The 26134-nt window shown below is 36.5% G+C and overlaps 1 protein-coding gene and 1 pseudogene across 4 annotated transcripts in view; both read left to right on the forward strand.

The window, feature by feature from the left end:
• Window positions 1-26134, forward strand: part of GABRB2 (gamma-aminobutyric acid type A receptor subunit beta2) — a 237053-nt gene that overhangs the window by 118802 nt on the left and 92117 nt on the right. The gene's annotated exons all lie outside the window — the stretch shown is intronic.
• Window positions 21204-24282, forward strand: LOC123611174 (annotated as a pseudogene).

Genomic DNA, 26134 nt, shown 5'->3' on the forward strand with positions numbered 1-26134 from the left:
TATTTCCTCTTAAGAGAGCAGACCATGTCCACTCTGGGGGCAAAACTAGACTAATGGTAAAAGATGCCAAAAGGCAGTTTTGGACTGAAATATTTTAAAAAAAGAAAAGTTCATAGCAGTTACAGCTGGTGAAAATCCAGCAGTTCCATGCTGGATAGTTCAATGCTATAAGACCATTTTCTGGGGAAAAGAGGATTCTTGCATTGGACAAGTGATGGGATGATATGATTTCTGAGGAGCTCTGGGTTGATGGTTACTTGGTACCAGCAAAAATAGGAAGGACTTTAGTTAAAGAACAGTTAGGCAAGCGCTGGTTTCTGTGAAGATGCTCATCCCATATGTATATACATCTGGAAGCAATGTTATTTATGAAAAGATGAAAATCACATCCTGGCTACGATTTTAAGTAGATGGTGTGTGTGTTTTGCTGATGGTCTGTTGTTATTTAGCTAGCATCTTTCTTTTCTCAGATTTTCCTCACAGGAATATCTCTTACCATTGTGTGTGTGAGGAGAAACACTCAGACCCCCATATTTTCCTGCCTTTCTAAATAATTTTGGACCCCCTTGAGGGTTTTTAAATATATACATTTAGTTATATTTATAATTAGTTATAATTATTTACCTAGAGAAAATCAAAGAGAACTGCAAATGCTCCATAGTGTCACTGCATACAAACTTAATTTGCATCGCTGTTCTATTTTGGTATTTTCTTGACTTGTATCTAGTGGCTTGGAAGTGGGGAGTTTTTCTTCCCCTCCTTGATGTGTGAGATACTTTGCTTCAATGTGATCTCCATTGAACCATCTTTGTTAAACAATTACTATTCTTATTCTCTTGTGACAATAAATAAGTACCAGGATGTATGTTTAGAAACACTGGCACCTGATGCAGATAGTACTTGTGATTTGGGGTATTTGGACTTTAGAGCTTCTGTCCTTACAATTTGTCCATTATGAGAAAGTGAAGAAGTGACTTAGATATAAAGGGTGCATCTTGATATGGAGTATGAAAAATGAAAATATTGAACTCTTTCCATCTAAAGCTTTTTTCCCCTGGAGTAAAGAGAAATCTTATTTGTTATTCACATTTTTTAAATTTTCTCTTTCTGTAGTCTATTTTCTCCTTCTGGGATTCCTACAAATAGATATTGGGTGTCTCACATCTATCTACCATGGCTCTGAAATACAATTTGTAGATTTTTATCTTGCAGATTACTAATATTTATTTTATTCTAAAGAAATTATTGTTAGTATTCTATTTTGGCCATCCTGTTTTCAATTTCTAAGAACTGTCTTATTCTTTGATATCTCATTTTCCATAGTCACTTGTTTTCTTATGGAATGTCCTTTTTAGTTTACAGATATCATTTAAAATTATTTTACAAGTTTTCTTCTCTTCATTGTTTGATATCCTTTTGTGATGGTATATGTTTATTTATTATGGTCTTTTTTTATGCTGTTGATTTTCCTTGTAAGTCAGCTAATCTTGGTAATCAGTTCATATTTGTAAACAAAGGGCTAGTTTGGCCAAGTAGTTACTGATACAGATTTTCTGAACTGATGTGGGTTTCCTTAGCACTTTTACATGACTGTTTTCATAGTCAGATTCTTCCCTGAATAAGGAGAGTGGGGACAGGAAGAGAACCGGGCTTGATGACCAGGCAGCCTTCCTCTTTAGAAGAGTAGGCTAAGACCTTTCACAGATAACCAAGGCTTATCTGAGGTTTAAGTACCTTAGATTATTTCACCCTTTCATTTCTGGAAGGATGTGATAGAACAACTTATCCTTTTATTCCTCTCCATCTGTAGCAGCACCCAGGGCTATCTGGCACTCTGTTCTGATTCTCTCTTCAGCCCAGTATGTAAACTAGGAACCCAGGCAGCCCCACTTTGTTTAAGGAGCCTTCTTCCCGCATTGTCTAGGGGCAGTCACCACAGCCAGATATAAGAGAATAAGAAGTCTGGTGGTTGCATGGTGGCTCCTGCTCTGTGAACTTGATGAGTCTGCAAATTCTCTAGTGCATAGGTTCTCAACTTTGCTGCACATCAGATCCCTTGGGGAGTTTGTAAAAATCCCAATGAACAAGCCACACCACAGACCTATTGAATCAGTCATTTTAAAAGCTCCGTAGGTGATAACAGTGAACAAAGTTGGGAAAGAGTCCTCTAGGGCATAGTTTTCACTCTTGAATGAGCATGAGAATGTCCTGGACAGTTTGCTAAACACAGATTGCTGGGTCCTATCCCTGGGATTTCTAACTTAATGGGTCTGGAATGAGGCTCAAGAATTTTCATTTTTCACATTTGTTGGTCCTGCTAATGCTGCAGGTGTAAAAACCACACTTCTCTGACTTTAGTGGGAAAATCAGCCCTCTCCGTTGCACTTCCCTGTGCAAAACTTGTTTCCTTATTTAGTTTTTTCTATCTACATAACCTCATCCACATTCTAACTTTTGTACTTTTGTGATTTTCCAAAATTATTGGCCCATTGATGTAATGATACCTGCCTATTTTATAGTGCTATTATGGATTTTTACTGTTCTTTCTTTTTACACTTATTTCTATGAGATTTGAATAAGGTGGGAAAGGTAAATATACTGTCTTAGAGTGGAATTCTCCTTTTTCATACACATACTCAATTTTTAACTACATAAACAATTTTCAACCTCATTTTAAAAATTTAATAGCGTATCACAAATATCTTATTTTATGAAATATTCTCTTCTAATTTCTTGTGTATATCTAGTATTCTACATATGGATGAATCATAATTTATTTAATGGGTTCCCTATTATACATCATAAAATGACTACTATTTTGCTCTTTTTAATAATGTAATTTGTGCATGATTGAAGCTATCATTAAATACAATCAAGATTACATATCTATGTGTGTATATATATATATATATATATATACACACACATATATATATATACATACATATATATAAGATTACGTGTGTGTGTGTGTGTGTGTGTGTGTGTGTATGGCTCTTCTGTACAATGTAATATGTAATGTTAAATTTAAATTAGTTATTTAAAAAAAACACTACAAATTTAGTTCTTCAGTCTAACTAGGCATATTTCATGTGCTCAGTAGCCACATGTAACTAGTATCTGCCATATTGGACAGTGTAAGTATATAGAACATTTTCATCATCTCAGAAAAGGCTGAGTAACACAAATATATGAGGCAAATTCATAGAAGTTGAATAAGTATATCATAGAAAAAATAAAATTTAAAGTCTTTGGGTATGATTTTACATATATCCTGATTTCAAAAATAATATAAAAGGAAGCCAAAGGGCATTAGAATTGAAGTATAGTTATTTTCTTAATTGCAAAGAAAACCATTATTTTATTGTTCCAAAGCAGGCAAACCAAAAGGAAGCATAATTCATAGTGTTATCAAATTAGTATCTCCCATCTCACAGATGAAAATCTGCCTGCCATATTCATTTCCCGCAAGGCACCATTGGGCTCTCTCTGACATGGTGTTCAGAGCAAAGCAGTTTATGAAGTGTGTATGTATATCTTAGTAAACACTAGCCTAACAGGTAGGAAGTGGATAAACTATATTTTCCTGGCAGTGATCAAGATTGCCACATGAATTCACAGGAACCTTTGGAATCTAGAGTTCTAGGTAGAGAGAATTTGGGGAGATATATTTTAGCAGTAGACTCAGTCCCTTACCAGATTTTTGCCCTGTGTATATCAGGGTAAATACTGTGCCAAACCCAGGTAAATGAAACACCAAGGCTTCCACCCCTCATCTGTAGTAAGCTGACTTGGTAACTAAAAGAGCTCAAAGCTTAAGAGCTGTTCACCCTTCTGACCATGTGGTAAGCACAGGTGTAAAGTTTCAGGATGTGTTGGCACAGGCTCAGCTTGCAACTCAAAGAACAGAGAGGAGCAATTATAAGGAAATGGATTCCCATTATTGGTTCTTAAACTGAAGTGTTTTCTTAAAGACGAAATGAGTTCCTGAGTCCCTCAGGACAGAGTTTTGGATTAGGCTCTGCTCAAAACCCTGTGCTATGTATATTTACCTTTCTGAAGGTGATGGCCACCTTTTATGTTTCTAATACTCATTTTTTTTCCTGCTTGGAAACTTTCATTAAAATTAAAAAAAAACTCGGTTGAGGTGCTCATTGTATATTACAAATTTTTCTGTGGCAGATCTCATGGTGAGAGGGTGGTGGGGGTACAGACTTGTTTACTTGGTTTTCCTTGAGGCTCAGGAAAGGTGCCAACAGAGCTGTCACCAAAAATTGTCTCTTTTTGGCTGGGCTGCATTTTATACTGTATCCTAATTAAGTGAAAATGCCACATGTGTGGCTTTCTTAGCATTTTTTAGTGAAAGCTGGAGAGCACTTCAGGAAACCTGGTGTGAACATCATAAGCCAGAGGCATAAATACACCCACAGACCTTCCCTGAAGCATTTCCAGAAGACTCATGTTGTTTTTGTTTGATAGTTGCAGCCCAATGAATTATAACTTAGACTGACTTTTCTCAGATCCTGACTCTGGCTCCTTGTGTTACCACTTGGAGATATGGTCCTTTCAGTAGGCTTTCAAAACTCTTGATTTGTTTTTGCAAATCAAACACCTTTTTCTTCATGATAGCTTCCAGAGTCTATCATCTATCCCTACTCCCACCTCCATTGCCTTCACTACCATGATTATTACATTTGTTGTTATCATGATCACCATCATCAATAATAGTCACTACCATTTATTAAATGTTTACTTTGTATTAGATACAGTGCTGTATATACACATATAATCTCATTTATATATCTCATATGACAACTACTAATAGTATTTCTTCTTTACAAATGAGGATGTGGTACCTTAGAGAAGTTGTGCAACTTACAAAAGATCACACACGTTAGCAGGTGAATGTCTAACTGAAGTAAACAGAATCCAGTGTAGCTAGTTTAAGCAGAAAGAGACTTACTTAGCTTACAGAATTCTTGGGAAGACTGAAGAAACAGACTCTAGGCTGAGCTTTTACATATAATTCTCACAGTCACAGCCCAGGCCTGTGTTGACAGGCAGTCAGTGTCCCTGCCACAGTATAATGACTACCTGCAGAACAGAGGGACCGCTGCTCTCACTAGACCAAAACCACACTGATTTTCAGGTAATCTGTACTAATGAAAGAGGTGTTTTGTGCTGTGCCTCTCTCACTTCAAGCTCTGAAATCAAGTCTCCAACAAGTGTATCCAATTGGCAGAACCTCAATTACATTTTGAACCATAGACAGAAGTGAGGAATTATTATTAGGGCAGTTATTATTATTATTATTATTATTATTATTATTATCATTCATTATTATTGCTTGACCAAGCTGAGATGTGAATACAGATCTAATTTTAGAGCCCATGTCTCTAACCATTATACATATATTCTTTGTTTATACACCTAACATAAAATTAATATATTCCTGTTTGTATTATAAATAATTTATTTCTAATAATTCCATATTTATTAAATTCTACCTGCTGAGATATATGCTTTCAGTGGACTTTGTTACTTTCTTTGCCTGCCCCATATCTGAACATTATATTTGAAGAATCCCCTGCTTTATGAAACAAAGCTCACCTTCCATAACAGAAGTTGAAAAAGCCTCACACTCATTCTCTCAGCCTTACTTGCAACTAGAAGGTGGGTGCAAGACCAAGACTCTACCAATCCCATAACTTTGAATTGGAAATCTGTGCTGTGAGAACCAGTGACTGTGGGAAAAGCCAGCCTAAGAAAGTTAGGAGCTATGGCAGTGGAGGGATGGAAGTGTTCAGGGGAACATATAGCTGTAAGAACCATAGTACCCCTACCCAGTGAAGTTGCCTTGATAACTCTACTAGGACAGTTCTGCAGTTTTGGACATTATTCCTGACTTCATAGTTTCCACACCTGGATTTCTGGCCTATTGTAAGTTGTTCAATATCATTTTAATAACTGTGTCTTCTATTTAATTTAACCCATCACTTTATATTGTTTGCAGCTAAGAACCTTGATTGCTATGCTTTTTTAAAAAAAAATTATTTTGAGAGAGAGAGACAGAGACAGAAAGTGGAGGAGGGGCAAAAAGAGAAGGAGAGAGAGTGTCCCAGGCACTCTGACAGAGCAGAGCCCGACACGGGGCTTGAACTCACAAACCATGGAATCATAACCTGAGCCGAAACCAAGGGTCTCAACCAACTGAGCCACCCAGTGCCCCATCTATGCTTCTTGAAAAAAGGATTATGTCTTATCCTTTATCTTTTATATTGCTTTGCAAATGACAGGTAGGTAGTGAAGAAATTCTTTACCAATTTAATTCATTGATTTCATCAAATTTCACTCTAGAACCATGCCCTCCCAAAACAAATTAGTGCCCATGAGGAATTCCCTCTCTTGGGATTTATCACCCTCCCTGCCCCCAAGCTATTTGGCCATTGATTTCAGATTATTTGCCTGAAAATATTAGAGACTTTACATGAATTTTTCTGTGGCCACATTAGGTAGAGAGACAGGCAGGCAGAATTTATTGAGCACTTAGTAAGCGCTACGTGCCTTATATCCATGGTCTTATTTTATCCCATCAACCAGATGAGAATAAGAAATTAAGTAAAGGTTATACCTGAGGCATAGTCAGGATTCATTCTCAGTCAGTCATCCTCAGGGACCTTGCTCTCAATCAGCCTACCACCACTTTGAAAGTATGCAAGGGAAGATGATGCTGAAGTCAAATAAACATTAATGCTGGAACGGGGCATTAAGTTTTTAAGCTGTTTTAAGGTAAGAAGTTGCTCCACGCCCTTTGTCCCTGTAATTAAGGGAGTGTTTATACTCTATGGGTATGTGCATGTTAATATCGTAATATTCATAAATGTGTCAAGAATTTATCAAACCATTGCTAGTCAGTCACTTTGTTTCTTTTTTCTGATAAACAGAAAAAAATTAAAGATTTATTTCTCAGTAAAAGAAAGCCATTCATTGATAGTTTAATTGATTTCAAATGGCCCTTTTTGTCACCTTTAGAAATAAATATTTATTATAGATATATATTCTGAGACATTTTTGTACTTGAACCCCTGACATAAAATGCTGTTTGAGTCTAAACTTAATCAAATTTACTGCCCAATGATAAGCTTTAGTGGACAGAAATAGAAAAAATATGTTAAGGATGAGCTGGCCTTAAGTTGAATAATTGTGGCTGTTCTGATTACAATTGTATCAAAACAGTTTAATATGTGAGCAGAAGACAGAGAGTATTATAAATTACTTGCATATGCAAAACAAAGTTGTTACTTTAATGTGTCTTTCCAATTCTACCTTCTCTTCTTAGTGCTTATGTAAATAAAGGTCATGCTGCTTGTCTACAACTTTCTAGTTGTGAAGATACATTAGCAGAATGTTCCTTAAAAAACAAAAGACTCTTTTAAGATCTAAGGACTATATTCAATGTAATACTAACAATACCTACCATTTGGAATGCCAGTTTTGCAGTGAGCCCTTTACACTGATAAGCTTACTTAATCTTCACAACAGCCCCTCGGGTAAGTACAATGTCACACTATTTTACAGATGGGGAAACTGAGGTTTAAGTAATTTAAAATACACATTTGGAAGTGGTGACAATAGAACTCACTTAATTCTCAAAGCCTAATTACAGAGTATGATAATTTAACCATGTTGGTGATGCTTATTCATTGAGTTAATAAAAACAACATGCGCTTAAGAACACAACTTGAAACTGTAGCTCATAGTCAATTAAACACATACTTACTGGTACCTTACTGGGTTTAGGAAATCATCAAACAAAATGGGGAAAATTTTGTAAAAAGGGGCTCATTAAAGACCCAGCAGAAGGATTTATTTTAAGCCAAAAGGGGTTTGGGATTCTCATTTTAACCATCTCTCTCCTCTGGGAAATCTGAGACAATGAGAATGCTTTATCAGGCTTTCCAGAAAGAAGAAAACAGATAATCTGCCCTATTCTCCATTGCCAAGTAGGGGATGAGTGACATTCCTGGAGCAATGAGAAATCCTCAGTCCCTCTAATCACTCTGTTGTAACATTTTAAAGTCCCAGTGGGCCATAATGCAACTCATGCACCCGGAGGAATGGATGGAATATATTTAGACTCAGTGTGGTCTTTTGCTTTCTTCTAGGGCTGGTCTAACGTGTTACTTTTCAAGACCTAATTTCTAGCATTTTAAGCTTCTTAGTTAAACATCATATGCATCCATAACTCAAGAAGAAAACCAAAAATATATGAGAATAATCTCTGAAGCACAATATGCCATATAAAAAACAATTATCTAAAATTCTCACTCAAACAAAAGAAAGTTTTTCCTCTTTTTGTTTTGGACATGGAAAGCAGGAAGAAAGGATCAAAGATTAAAGGCTTCTTTTTGATATTCTTTCCTGGACCTTCACAGGTTCCCCCAAAGAAGATGTGTTAACGATTATTATATTCTTGTAAATAACATTGAGTTGGTGAAAATACCTCTTGATCACAAACTTAGAAGGTGTGTGAAGTGGGGTGAAGATTCTTGGCTCTTCAGCCCAACCATTCTTTTTTTTTTTTTTTTATGTTTATTTATTTGGAGAGAGACTGGGAAAAAAGGGGGAGAGAGAGAGGGAGACAGAATCCCAGGCAAGCTCTGCACCATAAGCACAGAGCCCAACATGGAGCTACATCTAACTGTGAGATCATGACCTGAGCTGAAATCAAGAGTCAGAAGTTTAACCAGCTGAGCTACCCAGGCACCCCAGCCCAACCATTCTTTACCTAAGATCCACAGAGGCAAGACACTGCACCTGTACCAGAAAACAAACAAACAAACAAACAAAAACCATGAATAGCCTCAGGGATTTCTACCTTGCTATTCTCTGCCTGCAATACTTTTTCCTCCCTTCTTTGCCTAGCTCACTCCTACTCATCCTTCAAATCTAAAGCTAGAATTAATGTCTTCGCATTGTCTCTCCTAATTTCCCTCTCTCAAAGCACCTGTACCCTTTATTCATGCAGTTGTTACAGTTGTCATGTTTGTGGGTTTTATTCTCTTATAATCAGTGCTGCTTTCTTTCTTGACTGTAAACTCCACAAGATAAGTACCATGGTTATTTTCTTATCATTCCATCCACAGTGCTGAATGCAAAGCATTGTAAAATTCAAAGTATTTGTTGAATAATAAATAAACAAATGGATTGTTGGACAAATAAAGAATAGCCAGCCCAGCCCATTTTTGGTTATCATTTGCTATATTTAAGGATCTCTGTTCAGTTTTACCCTCAAACTGAGGCCATCACTGCCTCCTCAAATTAAGGAGAAAAATATCAGGAAGGGAAAAATGAGACTACGGTGTTTCATTAAGCCTATTCTCACAATGTAAAGGATATACAGATATCAGCTGCCTCCTCAGTCTTACAAAAAATGGAAAATAAGTAGCCCCTCAGTGGCCAGTCATGTGGGTTTTTTGTTGTTGTTGTTGTTGTTGTTGTTGTTGTTTTTTGTCATTAGGGCACTTTGCTGGATCATATTAACTGATTTTGAAGGATAAACCAATCTTACATTCCTGGGATAAGTCTTACAGGGTCATAGTGCATTACCATTTTTATGTGTTATTAAGTGTGATATTCTAAGATTTTGTTGAAGATTTTTGAATCATGAGAGATACTAAACTATAATTTTTCATTTTTGGCAATGCCTTTCTTAGGATTTGGTATTAGAGATATGGGGCCTCCAAAATGACTAAGGACAGTAGGCATCCTCTATTTTATGTAAGTATTCGTTAGCTTGGTGTTTTTGTTTGTTTGTTGTTTTTCTTTCTTAAATGATTGAATTCAAAAGTGAAGCTATCTGGGCCTAGAGGTTTTTTGTTTATTTGTTTGTTTGGTAGGGAGATCTGATAAATGCAGTATCTTTACTAAACATAAAGCTGATCACATTTTCTTTCTTCTTGTGTCATTTTTGCCAAGTTATATTTCTACATAAATGTTTCTGTACCTTCTAAGAGGTTGAATTTTGGCATAAAGTTGTTCATAGTATTCTCTTATTGTTCTTTTAATGCCTATAACATCTGTAGTGATAATCTCTTTTCATTATTAATATTGGTGATTTGTGTTCTTCCTTTTTTTTAATGTTTATTTTTAAGACAGAGAGAGTGAGCGGGAGAGGGGCAGAGAGAGAGGGGAGACACAGAATCTGAAGCAGGTTCAAGGCTCTGAGCTGTCAGCACAGAGCCCTGTGAGGGACTCCAACCCACAAACTGTGAGATCATGACCTGGGCCAAAGTCGGTCACTTAACTGACTGAGCCACCCAGGTGCCCCTGTGTTCTTCCTTTTTTATTGATCAGTTTTGCTAGTGTTTTTTCAATTTTGATAGCATTTTCAAAAATCATCTTTTGGCTCAGCTAGTTTTCTCTAGTGTCTATTTTTTACTTTATTGATTCCTGTTTTTTATTATTTTCTTCCTTTGCTTCTTTTATATTTACTTTACTCATCTTTTCAATAGATTTTTGTAGATGAAACCTTGGCCACTGATTCAAACTAACTACTCTGATATGAGGATTTGAAGATACAAGTTTTTGTCTAAGCCCTGATTTATTTGCTTTTCAAAATTTTAATGTATTTTCATGGTCATTCTTCTCAAAATATTTTCTATTTTCTCTTGTGATTTCCTCTTTGCCTTATTAATTTTTTGAAATTGTGTTGTTTTACCTCCAAGTAGTTGGAGTTTTCCTAGCCATAGTATTATTAGTAATTTCTAATTCAATCCTATTGTGATTAGAGAATATATTCTTTGTAGTTCCTACCCTTTTAAAATTTATGGAGGCCTATCTATCTTGGGTAAATATGCTGTATGCAATTAAAAAGAATGGGTATTCTGTACCCAATGGATGTATTGTTCTACACATGACAATTAGATCAAGATGGTTAATAGTATTGTTTGTATGTTCTCTGTTGTTGCTAGTTTATTTTCTAGCCCTATCAAATCCTGGGGGAGGGGTATAAAAATATTCCTGCAATATTTGTGTAATTTTTCTTCCTCTCATTCTGTAAATGTTTGCCTCATGCGTCTTAAAACTATTATTTGTGGCATATGATAACTGATATGTCTTCCTGATTAATTCCCCTTTAATTATTATGAATTGCCACTCTTTATCTCTAGTAATATTATTTGTCTCAAAACATATTTTATTTTATATTAAAAGAGCCATCTGGTATTATCATGCTTGCTTTTTGCATGGTTAATCTTTTTCTATCCATTTACTTTCAATGTGTCTGTGCCTTTATACTTAAAGTAGGTCTCTGTGGTCTCATATAGCAAGGTCTTACTTTTTATATTCTTTGATAATCTCTGTTTTTCAATTGGATGAAAATGTTTAGACCAGAGGTTAGCAAACTGTGACCCATGAACCAAATCCAGCCTATGTCCTTTTTTATGTGGCATATTGCTAAAAATGGCTTTTTTATATTTTTAAAGAGTTTTGAAAATGAATGTACTGAGAAACCTTAAGCCTGGGTGGTTACCTTTGACTGCACTATTGATTGACATTAAAATTTGACCTCTTTTCATTTTTTCCTTCACTGGATACCCTATCAATACAGCTTAAAATTGTCCTTACTTTCTGGGAAGTCACATTATCTTGTAATTTCATGTGTAGCTTTTGGTCAACTTTAAAGTTGTATATCTTTCATATCTCTTTTCATAAAAAAGAAGTCAGGTCTCCCTGTGAAATTTCATTTTTGTTTACTTTTGTTCTTCCTTCTGTCAGTCATTTCTGTATCCAATTCTTAAAAAAAAATTCCCTTCCATTTGTTCCATTAACAAATTTATAACCATATCACACACACTTTTATTGACACTATTTTTAAAAAGTTTAAACAATACACAAGAGTAGCCCTGACAAACACATCAACTCATTAATAGTTTGTTTTATAAAGTTATTAAATTGGCTGTAGATCCACTTAACTTCTCTAATTTAGCTTATATTTACCCTACTAATCAATATGGTTATCCATTGTTTCCCTCAAAGAAGGTATTTTTAGAGGTAAAGTATGAGATATTAATAGCTAACATTTATTTAACACTCTATACGATAACCAGTTTTGAATTATTTATAAGAATCATTAGATTTAATTGTGTGAAGTACCCTTTGAATGCCCATTTTCAGATAAGGAAACTGAGGCACAGAGAATTTAAGCAACTTGCCCAAGAGTTCACAGACTAATAGAATCAGAATTTGGGCCCAGGCTGTTTGGTTCCAAAGCCTGGGCCATTAACAACCATTCTTGCCCCACAATGCAACTGAAAGAGCATTGTATTTGGGGTCAGGAGACCCAAGTCAGAGCCATTGACTTGTGCCAGACATCAATTAAGTTCTTCAGAAAGTGGAGGAGTTATACCAGATTATTAGGTGTTCTTTTAGTTCAAAATAGTATGATTATTTTTATTTACTTAGATGCCTTGTCATTTTCATATAAAGAAGAGGCAAGGATAATCAATAATCATAAATACTGTCACATGGGCCTTTTATCAAGGTCTAAGTATGTGACAGAACTGGAGTTTGAGCACAGCTCTGTCTGCATCCAGAGTTTAACACTCTGTCAGAGTTGGCCTCGTGAGCACAAGACCTGGGCAAACAGGGCCCCCGTCTTGGTATAAGCATGAGGGGACTCGTGCTTGATATAATGCTCTGCTGCCACTGTCTGAAATTCATAATTTGTGAACAAGAGACCTCTCATTTTAATTTTGTACCCCACAAAATTATGTCACCGGTTCTGCTTTCAAATCCATCTACAGTAGTCTTGTGCTGCTGCACTGACAGCAGAAATTCATTTGGCATTGAGGGTTAGGGCCAGGAGATGCTCACTGATATGGGGACATGATTTGTGATCCAGTACCTTCTTAGAGACAACTTACGACCCATCAGTGAATCCTGAATCTCTTGGGTTGACGGTCTCTTCTCTGTTGTTTCTTGTCTTTTGGATTCTGGAAGAGCAGAGTTTTTCATTACATCTTGTTAATATCTGAAGCCAACTTCTCTGAGTCAGTATCAGTTATCTTTCTAATTGGAGAAATAATGAAACATATTTACTTAGATCTCACATAGACAAAGAGAGAGAAAGAGAGATTTCTCAGTGTGTATTCCTGGTTTTCTCTCTGAACACGATTCCTAATGCTAATATTATGTATTCTTTGTTGGCTATGATGTTAAGTTTTCCATTCCATATGAAAATTCAAAATTTATATTTTAAATAGAACAAGGTTTTATTCCACCCTGTGAAACTACTTCGCATTTGACTTACTTACTCCCACCCACTCTTACCCCCAGGAGAATATCTCAATGATAAAAGAAACTAAATTAAAGCTGTTTTCCACAAAGAATATAGCCTACTAATGCTTCTTTGATATCACAGATTTTTAAAAATCTGTCTTGTTAAAATGACCCTCGGGGCGCCTGGGTGGCTCAGTCGGTTAAGCGTCGGACTTCGGCTCAGGTCATGATCTCATGGTCCGTGAGTTCGAGCCCCATGTCGGGCTCTGTGCTGACAGCTCAGAGCCTGGAGCCTGCTTCGGATTCTGTGTCTCCCTCTCTCTCTGACCCTCCCCTGTTCATGCTCTGTCTCTCTCTGTCTCAAAAATAAATAAACATTAAAAAAAAATTAAAAAAAAATGACCCTCCATTCTCTCTCTGCCTCTCTCTCAGTCTCTCTCTCAGTTTCTCTTTCTCTCTCTCTCTCTCTCTCTCTCTCTCTCACACACACACACACACACACACACACACATGCACACACGCACACACATGAGGGCATGGTTTGCCATTTTTTAACATATGCTCCTGCTTTACAAAGTTAGTTGAAGCAAACTTGTCAAATGCCAAAGTGTACAGTATGAAAATTTCAACAAAATGTCAGGAGAAATGGGAAACCTAGTGAATTTAAGAAAATCTGTCATAAAGATTGCATTGCATGTTTCTTTCTGCCTAACTTTGGGTGACATATGGAAGTTTAAAAATATAACCTAATGATGTGTCTTTATGGTAAGAAGTTTATATAACCTAATTGCCACAAAACTGTCATTGCTGGTTAATTTATTAGAGTAATAAGATATTGTACTCTTAGAACTTAGTTGGAATAAATTCTTCCCAACAACACTGATGGCCCCTGAACCATAAATTTTCTATTTTTGATGCTTGTTTGAAACCTGAGAAGATGCACATGTGGGCATACTATTCTTTTAACCATTTTTCTTGGAGCACTGGTATGGATACCATACCAGTATGATCACTGATCCAGTGATAGGTATAAGTTAGGGACAGTGATAGGTGAATTAGGGACAGTGCTGTGAACCTTCTCTTATGGGAGAAGCCTAAGTGTAAAGGATCGGGAGGAAGGAAATAGAGACTAATATAAAGGCCTGATCATTTATGGGAAGTATGAGCCCTCAGATTCCACCCAAATGCTAGTTTTTTTTTGTTGTTGTTTTTTTTTTTTTTGGAAATAACCTTAGGTTCACAGAAAAATTGCTAAGATAGTACAGAGAGTTCACTCAGGATTTTCACCTAGCTTCCCCTGATGTTACTATTTTACATACCATGATAACATTTCTCAAAACTGAGAAATCAACATGGGTAAAATCCTATTGAATAAACTAGTCTTCATTAAGATTTATCAGTTCTGTTCCAGAATCTAATCCACGTGTTGCATTTAGTCATCATGCTTTGTTAGTCTCTTTTTTTTTTTTTTTTAATTTTTTTTTCAACGTTTATTTATTTTTGGGACAGAGAGAGACAGAGCATGAACGGGGGAGGGGCAGAGAGAGAGGGAGACACAGAATCGGAAACAAGCTCCAGGCTCTGAGCCATCAGCCCAGAGCCCGACGCGGGGCTCGAACTCACGGACCGCGAGATCGTGACCTGGCTGAAGTCGGACGCTTAACCGACTGCGCCACCCAGGCGCCCCTTGTTAGTCTCTTTTAACGTCGCAGTTTCCCAGCCTTCTTTTTTATTTCATAATCTCAGAACTTTGCAGAGAACTTGCTAAATATTTTCAGAATGTCCCTCAGCTTGGGTTTGCCTCGTGTTATATCTTGTGATTAAACTGGTCCACCCAAATATTTAATCTTCTTCCATAAGAAAGTGCATGAAATCCAACAGTGCTGACTTGAAAGCAGGAAAGAGCAGGGCTACATGACCATATTTGACTATGTAAAAGCCAAGGTGATTAACTGGAGTAATAGTCTATTAATTTAAACATTGGCTGAAGATTTACCATATAGATATTTATTTCACACACAAAAATAATACCAACAATATGTCCCAGACACTGTGCTTTATATACGTTGCCTAATTTTATTGTCAAAACAACCTGATTCAGGTGTTAGTAGTATTATTACTGTTATTATAATTATCATCATCATCATCATCATCATCATCATCATTATCTTTGAGTTGAGGAAATTTAAGCTCAGGGAAAGTTAAGTTCCCAGTAGTACAACTCAGTACTGTCTGTGGAATGCATCCTTAAACCTATATCTTTCTGATTCCAAATACCTTACTATTTATTCATTAAACAGTAAAAAATTAACTATGTAATTCATTACCCCTTCTCTGAAAGAAGCCCATGTGTTCCAGAGGTGTATTCCACAGGTTTTTAATTGAGTTATCCCAGATATTGATATTATATTGGTTAAAATTTTTATGGAAACATTTCTTTTATGGATATTGGTCAAAAACATACTCTAAAACATTCCTTCATCCCCTCTGTCTTCCTCTCTCTCTCTTCCTCTGTCTCTCTTTCTCCCATCTCTGTTTCCTTCTGTATATAATACACACATACACGCATACATATTACAGATATGTGTTTGTACATAAGTATCTATATGTATCTACAAATATAATACTCTATGCGATCTATGAAAAATCATGCTTTCTAAACAAATCTCATTAATTGGTGAAAATTTTTATGCTTCAGTGCCAAGATGATATTAGTCAAAGTCTACTTTTTTTTTTTTTTACACGTTTGACATGAGTCAGTAAAAAGAAGGAATTTTAGGAGTATATTTTGGAAGTTTAAATATCTACAGTTTTGGCACGGTGCCACCTACTAAATTAGATGGTTACAAATTATTAAACTATAACTTATAATGGTTTGTGCCTTAATTTGGATGCACCACATTCTGGCATTGTTCCCATTGTCTATTGTTATAACAAAGTGCACTAAATTGAGAGTTACTTATTATCTAGTTCAACAATTCAGTTTTAAAGATAAGTAATCAATATCTCTAAGGTCATTAATCCGGTTAATGACAGAATCATGGCTAGAATGTTTAGGTTGTAAATTCCTTCCTCCCTGATATTCTAGGATTCTGAAAAAATAAATTGAGCTAAGGATTGATTAAAATAAAGTTTTCTAATTTAAAATTTTTTCAAGTTTATTTTGAGAGAGAGAGAGAGAGCATGCGCACAGGGGAGAGGCAGAGAGAGGGAGAAAGAGAGAATCCCAAGCAAGCTCTATGCTGTCAGCACAGACCCTGATGTGGGGTTTGATCTCATGAACTGTGAGATCATGACCTGAGCCAAAATCAAGCGTCAGAAGCTCAACAGACTGAGCCACCTAGGTGCCCCTCTAATTATATTTATTTTGCACATATGATTATAAGAGACCTATAGTACACTATGTGGGTATTATATGTGATTTTGTTTCCATTTTTACCACAAATAAAGCAAAACTATATATTCATGATTAAGGTAGTTAATCAGCATGTTGCCATTGAAGGCTAAATATTTGGTGATACATTAAGCTTTATTTAATTATTAAAGATATTTTTAAAATCTAAACATTATCTGATTTTATGGAGGATGTTGCATAGTGGAAGAATGATTAAATGCATAGTGACCAATATATCTCATCTAGAGTTAAAACTAATAAAAAATATGTGCCAATAAAAATGTGATTTATATAATAAGAAGCCAGCATCACAAGCAAATTATATGTCTCAGTTTGAAAAGTGTTGATAGGCTATAAATAATAAATTTCTGAATAATGAACCTTTAAATGGTTATTTTTAATATATCAATGGACAGAATTTTAAAACCTTCTCTTGACATCTTTGATGAATGATATCTTGAAAATATTTTCTACTGAATCTTTAATTTTTTTTTAACATTTATTCATTTTTGAGAGACAGAGAGAGACAGAGCATGAGTGGGGAAGGGGCAGAGAGAGGGAGACACAGAATCCAAAGCAGGCTCCAGGCTCTGAGCTGTCAGCACAGAGCCCAACACAGGGCTCAAACTCACCAACCATGAGATCATGACCTGAACCAAAGCGGGACGCTCAACCAACTGAACCACCCAGGTGCCCCTCTACTGAATCTTTCTGAAATGCTTTTTCACACGTCGGAATCAAAGGGTGGGTGACTCCTCTACATGACATCTATAGATGCTTCGAGCACCTAATAAAATCACTTTCGAGGAATACGTCTTGAAACAGAATTTCCCACTATTGCAAATCTTTTCATGGATTCTTGGAATTATGGCCATCATTTTTGCTCCTAGTGGAATAAGAGCAACTTGAAAATGAACGACGTATGTATTTAGTTTGTGATCAGAAATTGTAGTTCACTTGTCTGTGACGTGACAAACCTGCGTTTCGAACTCTTTCAAAACCTGCTTTGGCTTTTCTGTGCCAGTTTTATGAGGCTGAGTTGAAATTAAATCCTTAAAGCTGTTAGGATTTATGTATTAATAGCTCCCTAGATTTAATTATGTATGGTTCATATAAAAAGTGGCATTTGAAAATCTCTAGACATGTTAGTCTTTAGTAGTTTATTTATTTAAACTAACAGTTTCTTATATCATGTTTTATTTGATTTTAGACTTTTTAATACTTTTACCTATATAGGTCTCTCCTAAAGAAAAATCGTTGACATGACTCACATCTATTGCACAGGGTTAATTACCTATTTCAGCACAAAAATAGTAGAAATGTGAGCAGTTATTGGCATTAGGTTATGTATAGATTCTGTGTGGTATAGATAATCTACAGTCTTCACACAGCTAATTTGTACCAATGAGTTGTTAACACATATGCTCTTTGATTCTATGAAATCCTTCAAAGGGCTAGTTTGACAAAAATATTTTGACATAATAGAAAAGTTTCAGTTTACTCTGATAACTTCAAAGGCTACATTTTCAACAGAGTGAAGTAGGACACATCAGGCTGGAGGATGCCTTAAGTGAATGTAGCCTCTCAGGTTCCCAGGAGATTTGGTGGTATTAGTACTTCACCTGTCTCTGGTGAGAGACTGTCAGGACACAGGAAGCCCCATGCTGGGATAAACAAACCTGCCATACCAAAAACTCCAACATGATCAACATACACTGCTATGTGTATAGTCTGCAAATATGTCAGTAATTCACAAAGCTAAGGGCAGAGTGAGCATGGTAGGCTCAGTGAGGGAATACAATACCACAGGATTAGAAAATGGACATTTCATTTATTTTAATTACAAATATCACATTTGAATTTGATTGTGATATATAAATATAAATATACAGAGTATAAAATTTCTTTATCATCCCTCCTACAGCACCAATAGATTATATAGCCCCTCTAGAACTTTTTTCTATGAATACTGTTTTGTGACCACCCCCTCAGGACTGTATGCATCATGAGTATCCTTCAGTGTCAATGCTAATAGGTATCACTCAGTTTTTTTTTCAACACTTGCCCAGTATTGCATCATATGGATGTGCCATAAATTGTTGAATCATTACGCTGTTGATGAACCTTTATGTCTTCCCTGAGTTTTCATTATCATATACAGTGAAAGCAATGAAAAGCACAGTTTACCTGTCTTTGCGCTGTTGTATTCCATAGCATATTGGGTTAGTAGAACTGGAAGTCTTGGTTGAAAGGGATATTTCCATTTAAAATATTTATAAATAAATTGCAAACAGTATATTTTATCAATATTTAACATTTTTTTGCAGTCTGATTGGTAAATACTGATTTCTCTAATTAACCTGCATTTTTCTATGACCACTAGTCAATTTGTGCATCTCTTCAAATATTTATCAGATAGTGATGTTTTTCTTCTATCAATTTTGGTATTATGCTAACTTTTCTTTTTGAAATGTTTTATTTTCTATTTGGGAAAGGATAACCCTTTGTTTCACATTTATAAAGACTCTCTCATCTTGTCATTTGTCTTTTCATTTGGTTTATGGTGAATTGCATCATAAAAAAGTCTAATTTTTTATGTGGTCTAATCAACTGGTCTTTTGCTATCTTGCCTTTGGGTGTGGTTTTATGCTTATAATATTCTGCCACCTGAGAATAATGAATATGTTCTTATATAATCTTATATATTCTTTAAATATATTGATATAGCCCTATATTTCCATAACAAGTTAAGCTTCTTAAATTCTTTGGCAGAATTCTAAGTGCTGGTCAGCTTCCCAAAATGTATAAAGAATAGTCCTGTGTATTCTCAGTCAGAGGAATGGAAGGACTTGGCAGGCCACATTTTGCAAAAATGTAGTGTATTGGGGTGCCAAACTTCATATTTTAGTTTCTGGTCTTTACTATAGAGATAGTTACATAATATTAAAAACTATTAAAGCTTTTACTGTGGTATTAAATCACAATAAAGCCCTTTAGGCTGGGAGATTTTAGGGGGAGAATCATGTCACTTTTTAAAATGTTAGCAGAGATCACAAGCTTAAATAAATCTATGAGGACCACTTAGGTTAAGTACAAACCTCATATGGGTGAAAATAATGATTGGGTAGGTCCATTACATCAAACCACAGATTTTAGTTTTCTAGTGGTTATTTTAGAAGAATAATTTGGACATAAAGGGAGAACAGCTTGAGCTGAGAGTGCTCGAGCTTGTCCAGTGAAATCCATGGATCCACTCAACTTCTGAATGTAAGTTTCTTCATATTACATCTCAACACTCACACAGAGACACAGACACAGGGGCGCGCGCGTGCGGACACACACACACACACACACACAATATTAAAAGCTAATTATGTGGTAGGCACTGTTCTAGATTCTTTACTTGACTCTCTCACTTGATTCTCATAATAAGGAACTGACTATTCTTTTCCTTGCTTTCTGGGTAAGGAAACAGAGGTGTAAACAAGGTAAATCACTTATGTAAACTGGCACAGGTAGAAGTGAGGGAGGCAATTTGGACACTGGCATTTTGATTCCAGAGCCCAGGGTATCACCCCTGCACAGACCATGCACCTCCTTACAACTCCCCTCCAGAAATAAAAATAAATAAATGAAAATGACATAGGGAACACTTGTGTAGCACTTCATTATTTTGCAAGATAATTTCACAATCTTAACACATTTAATTATCCCAGCCATCTGCTCAATTCCCCGAGGTTAACTTTATTATCCTGGATATATGGACGGGGGAACTGAGGCACAGAATTTTTAAACATGTTGTCAAAGGCCACACAAAAATTAATCTCAGACCCCAGCATAAAACACAGATTTGTATCTTTCCAGGGTGATAATTCTACTCTCCTTCCCCATAACAACAGCAAAGACCACTTTGGAGTAACATGTTTAAAACATACCAAGATTTTTAAAATGTAGCAATAGAAGTATCAATATAGCAGTGTATTTATAATTTAAAGTGGGTTTTTGCACACAGTGTCTTTAGGCTCAACTGCCTTTTATTGGAAGATAATATTGAAGAATTAAGTGTATACAAGAGACAAAATTTATTTTATTTGAAAATGCATAAAATGGAAATATGCTCCAAGCTTATTCCAGATTTGACAGAAAGGACACTTCAAATTGAAAAATAGAGGCTCCTCTAATCACCACATGTTCTCCAATTCTTCCTGTGCTGCTCTTCAAAAAAATTTTTTTAAGTTTATTTATTTATTTAGAGAGAGATAGCGCAAGTGGGGGAGGCGCAGAGAGAGGGAGACAGAGAATCCCAAGCAGGCTCCACACTGTCAGCTTGGAGCCTGATGTGGGGCTCGAGCTCACGAAACCTGATCGTGACCTGAGCTGAAACCAAGAGTCGGACACTTAACTGACTGAGCCATCCAGGCGCTCCTCTGTGCTGCTCTTCAAACTGGCTGACTCCTTTTCTCCTTATTGTTTTTGCAAATGCTTTTATCCCCTCCTTCTGGGGTATACTTCCATAGCCAACTCCCTTTTTAAAAATAAGTTTTCCCTCACCAATGAAATTAACTAAGCCCCCTTATTATTAAGGCTTTTAGTACCAAGTACTTTTAGCTCTTCTTGCAATACATAATTATGTATTTATTCTGGTGTTCATTTGTTTAGTGTCTGTTTCCCCATTATTCTCCACTAGGGCATGGACCATGTTTATGTCACTCAACATTCAGTATCTAGTGGTTAGCACAGAGCATGATATAGAGCAAACAATCAGTGGTTATTTGTTGACTTAATAAAATAAAATATTTTTTCTTTCAGATTTTATGAGTGTAAGCATTCTTAAACTACTGAATGCTAACAAGCTAAGATCCATTTCCCTATTTTCGATTTTGCCACCAAGAATCTTGCCTCCCTACCTAAGAAGGAAACAACCTTGAAATACCAAGGAAAATGTAAAATGACTATTTCAAGCATCAATAACCAAGATTGTTTCTGTTTGTTTCATAAAGAATTTTCTAAATGAGAGGGCCTTTCCACATCATCGCTACTGAGAAAGAAATGAGATAAAGGTTGCTGAAACATGTATTTACAGAGAGATGTTCATGAAAGATTTTGCATTAAAGACTTCAAAAATGATTGATGTACTAGAATTCAGTTGGGAGTGTGTGCGAAGCACATAGAGATACAGTTGACAGATATTTGCATCTGGAGTAGAAGAGAATATTTATCTCAGCTTTTTTGATGGGGACTCTTAGATTAAGAAAGACTAGAGGAAATCTGAGACCTTGAACTTCCTGGAAAAGGTTACAGATGCTCAACAGAGAGATTCCAACTGCAGCTGGGGATTTCTCATTCTGCAGTTGACTTCATGGGTGTCTAGACAGTGGTTCCGGGTAAGAATGTGCAAAGGGGCAACAGGCTAATTACCATTTTGGGAGTAGAAAATCAGGAATACAATTTAGAGGATGAAGGAAGAAGTCACAGCAAATGTAAAACTGTGTAATCTCACCTTCTTTTACTTACTGTCCCGAACAGTGTACATCAAGAGACAATTCTCTCCCCAACTCTCAGAATAGGGATATTAAGTGGAATGCAAGTGGAGAATATAATCTCTCTGAGAAAAGGATTGTGTTTGTCTGGATTACCCAGTACAAGGCCTACCCTATAGTAATTATTGTATAAACATTTGGTGTTGAATTAATAGAACTCTCTAAGAGATCATCTCTTAGCCATATCAAAACTGTGAATTTATATCATTGGCACATGGATGATGCTATTAGTAAATAGGCATTGGATGAATGAGTGGATGAGTAAATGAATGAAGGTGAACACTTATGGTTACCACAAGAGAAGTTTAGGGCAAACTCTCCACTTTTCTAAGTCTTAACTTAGAAAACAAACTGAGAAGCATGTTCTCTTCTACTCCATACCCAATTATACACTTCCATATGGCAGGTGAAAATTCCAGCCACCCATCTATATTTTATAGTTAAAAATAATAAGAGGTAGGGCCTTTCAGTGACAGTGACATAAGATGTCAGACACCATGGGCTCAGGAGTAAAAGTTCCTCACAATTTTTGACTGTTGGAAGAAAGGGAAGAAGGCCAGAAAGGAGTAGGAGATGGCACAGGTAGCTTGAATCTAGAAGATGATGAAGACATGACACTTAGAAGACGGGCAGGGATGATAACTGGGCCTCTGAGAACAATTTGTGAAACTGGATATACAGTCACAAAATAGAATTGGATCTAAACACCCAGAAGCAACCCCCTTTGTAATATTTGTAACAAAAATTAATAGGAATGGAGTTAATAGTTCTAATGGAGTGGAGGACCCAAGAGCCATATCATTGTTAGCAAATGGCAGAATTCATATAGCATCAAAGTTGTCCTGTAAGAGCTCTGGCGCCTAATGATGTCTAAAGAAAACCTGAAACTCCCTCAGCCAACTGAAGGACAGTGTTACAGCAGTTAATCAAAAGGAAAAACCGTAGGCATCCCACCCCCATTAATTTAAGTAGTCTTCATTTTCCCTTCATTTTCTAGATACGTCTCATAGACCTCAAAGTACTGACAAGGAATCTCCCATTCAGAGGCAGTTTATGTTAAGATACTGTAAATGATCCTATTTTTTTCATGCATTTGAAATATATAAATTGTGCCATAACAAAAAATAGATGTATAGGGAAAAAGATGTCTCTAAGAATGTATTCTTTATTTCACATTTATAAAGTTAGCTTTATAGTTGTGTTAGCAATTAACCTACTTCATGTCTTTATTTATCTAGCTGACCACACATTTTTCTAAGGGAGTGTTTCTTGAATTTGGAGAAACTGACCCTTATCAGAATTTTAGAACTACTCCCATAAATCATCTCCCCAGAAAAAGGCGTGAATATCCTTTAACAAATTTTTGCTTGTAACCTAAGAGCTTTTGCTAAGCCCTTGAAGGTTCCTGTGTACCCCAGGTTAAGAAACTTTATTATAATGGGAAAATTTTAACACCGACTCCATATTTGATGTTATTATATATTATTGTTGTTATGTACTATTACAATGTGTTTATTTTTATAACATTATAACATGTTGCTATATTTTGGTGTTATGTTTAGGTGACATGGTATTTGTTTCAAAATACTCTGTGGTGAGTGTTGGATATACATTAGCACTGCCCAATAAAACATTCTGTGATGATGGAAGTGTTCAACTGTTTTGTAGAGTTATATTGTCCAGTATGATAGTCACTTGTTACATGTGGCTGTTGGGGCCTTGAAATGTGACTGGTGTACATGAGGATCTGAACTTCTGTATGTTATTTAACTTTAATGGATTAACAAGTGCAGACATATTTTACTGGACAGTACAGTAACAGATCAACATAGGTGGAATGTCAAGTGATGACCTTAAAGTTGGGACTATGACTGTTATTGAAACTGTTATATGTTTGGAATGGTCCATAATAAGCCAGACACAGAAGGACAAGTACTGTATGATTCCGCTTATACAGGGTATCTGCAATAGTTGAATAGAAGTAGAGAGTAGAATGGTGGTTGTCAGAGGCTGTGGGTTCGGGAAAATGTAGAGTTCATTTTTTTTTTTAATTTTTTGTTAACGTTTATTTATTTTTGAGACAGAGAGAGACAGAGCACGAACGGGGGAGGGTCAGAGAGAGGGAGACACAGAATCTGAAACAGGCTCCAGGCTCTGAGCTGTCAGCACAGAGCCCGACGTGGGGCTCGAACTCGCAGACCGCAAAATCATGACCCGAGCCAAAGTCGGCCGCTTAACCGACTGAGCCACCCAGGTGCCCTGTGGAGTTCATTTTTAACAGGTAAAGTGTTTTAGTTTTGCAAGATGAATGAGTCCTAGAAATCTGCTGTGCAACATTGTGCCTATAATTAACAGGACTGTATGGTACACTGAAAACTGTCTTAAAAGGGTAGTGATGGGGCTCCTGGGTGGCTCAGTCAGTTAAGCGTCCGACTCTTGACTTCGGCTCAGGTCATGATCTCATGGTCGTGGAATTTGTCCCCACCTTAGGATCCATGCTTATCATGGAGCCTGCTTGGAACTCTCTCTCTCGTCTTCTCTCTGTGCCCCTCCCTCACTTGCATACATGCTCTCTGTCTCTCTGTCTGTCTCTACCTCTCTCTCTCAAAATAAATAAACATTCAAAAAAGAAAAACAAAGTAGAGATCATGTTACATAGTCCTACTACTATTAAAAAAATAGTAAGAATTTTCTAAAATTAAACAAAAATAAGAAAAATTAGAGGGAAAAACACTTGAATAGACAAATGAAGGAGAAACAATTAAGTCTGGGGCACCTGGGTGGCTCAGTAGATCGAGCATCTGACTCTTGACTTCAGCTCAGGTCATGATCCCAGGGTTGTGGGATTGAGCCCTGCTCAGGCTCTGCACTGAGTGTAGAGCCTGCTTAAGATTCTCTCTCTCTCTCTCTCTCTCTCTCTCTCTCTCTCTCTGCCCCTCTCCCCAGCTCATTCACTCTCACTCTCAAAGAAAGAAAGAAAGAAGGAAGAGAGGAAGGAAGGAAGGAAGGAAGGAAGGAAGGAAGGAAGGAAGGAAAGAAAGAAAGAAAGAAAGAAAGAAAGAAAGAAAGAAAGAAAGAAAAATTAAGTCTTTAAAACCTAGTTCTTTTGATGTCCATCCAGAGTTCTCTTTGAAGGATGACAGATGTTTATTGGATTCTTGGCAGTATTTCCTCAGGAGAGGTTGCCAAGAGACTGGCACAAGGCGATGCATGGCAGGAGTGGAAGGCTCTGGGTATCCACCGAGCTGCGTGAGTGGAAGGTGGAAGCTTGGTCTGTCACAGTGAAGAATAGGTCTTTATGACTAGATTTTAGGGTGAGTGTGAACAGTGATTTAGAATTAAGCCATGGAGCTTACCATTGTATAAGAGACAGAAACAACATGTGTATAAGCCAGAAGATTTAGAACCAATGAGTATGATTTAGGTCCTTGAGAGACAAGTCATGTGACAATGACTCTAGGAAGGAGTAAGAGCTGAATAAAAGGAGGACAATATTCATTTGCCCAGCAAGGAAAGAGTGGCTGAGAATAAGCAGAAGTATTATTGATATAGAATCATTCATTCACAAGACTAAAGACTATGACCCAGATAGAGGATTGTGAGAGTTCAAAATATGATCAGTAAGCTCAATGGAGATAGATAGATTTGTGCTATGCTAGGAGATAGGGACCTTCAGTTTTATACCCCCTTAATCTGAGTGTCTAAGTCATTTTGGGAAAGTCTCTGATGAAATACTTCCCCATGCCATAACAATGTACTGTCCAGCTTTTTCAGACTAGCTACAGAAGACAGAGCTCTTCCTGAGAGTGGAGGGGATCTGAGCCAGAAGGCCTGACATTTGTTCCCATTTGCCATTTGAAGTTTCTTCTCCATCCTTCTCCCCCTTGCCTGTCCCATATTTTCTCTTCAATGCCATGGG

This window comes from Leopardus geoffroyi, chromosome A1 (assembly GCF_018350155.1).
Source record: "Leopardus geoffroyi isolate Oge1 chromosome A1, O.geoffroyi_Oge1_pat1.0, whole genome shotgun sequence".
NCBI lineage: Eukaryota > Metazoa > Chordata > Mammalia > Carnivora > Felidae > Leopardus > Leopardus geoffroyi.